The following is a 473-nucleotide window of genomic DNA, read 5'->3' as shown; positions in this document are numbered from 1 at the left end:
GGCGTTTCCTTCCAGGAAACAACTCGATTCCTGCTGGCACCACTTAGTTGTGTTTGTACCTAAAGAACTGAGCCCGGAACACCACATGGCATAGTTTTTTTTGTTTTGTTTTTACTTCTTTGTCTCCCACATAAGGTAACACACAAACGTGCAGTCTGATTAAGTGGTCTCTTATTACAAGGTCAAGAGGGGTGTTGTCAGGTACTCATACAGCCTGGTTGTCTTGAGAGTTATTTTTTTCTTTCCTTAGACAGGGCACCCTCCCACACTTTTAGAGAGAGGGGAAGAAACAGAGAGGCAGACACAGACACAAAGAGAGAATGCAAGTGGAGGAGATGGACAGAGGAAGTGAAAATCTTAACTGGGCTCCAAGCTCAGCAGAAATCCTGACTGAGGGCTGGGCTCACAGGTGTTTGGGATCATGGTCTGGACTCAAATCAAGAGTCTGGTGCTTGGGGCACCTGAGTGTCTCA

The sequence above is a fragment of the Suricata suricatta genome, chromosome 16 (assembly GCF_006229205.1).
Source record: "Suricata suricatta isolate VVHF042 chromosome 16, meerkat_22Aug2017_6uvM2_HiC, whole genome shotgun sequence".
Lineage (NCBI taxonomy): Eukaryota > Metazoa > Chordata > Mammalia > Carnivora > Herpestidae > Suricata > Suricata suricatta.
The sequence above is the reverse complement of the archived record's forward strand: the minus strand, read 5'-3'. Positions refer to the sequence as shown.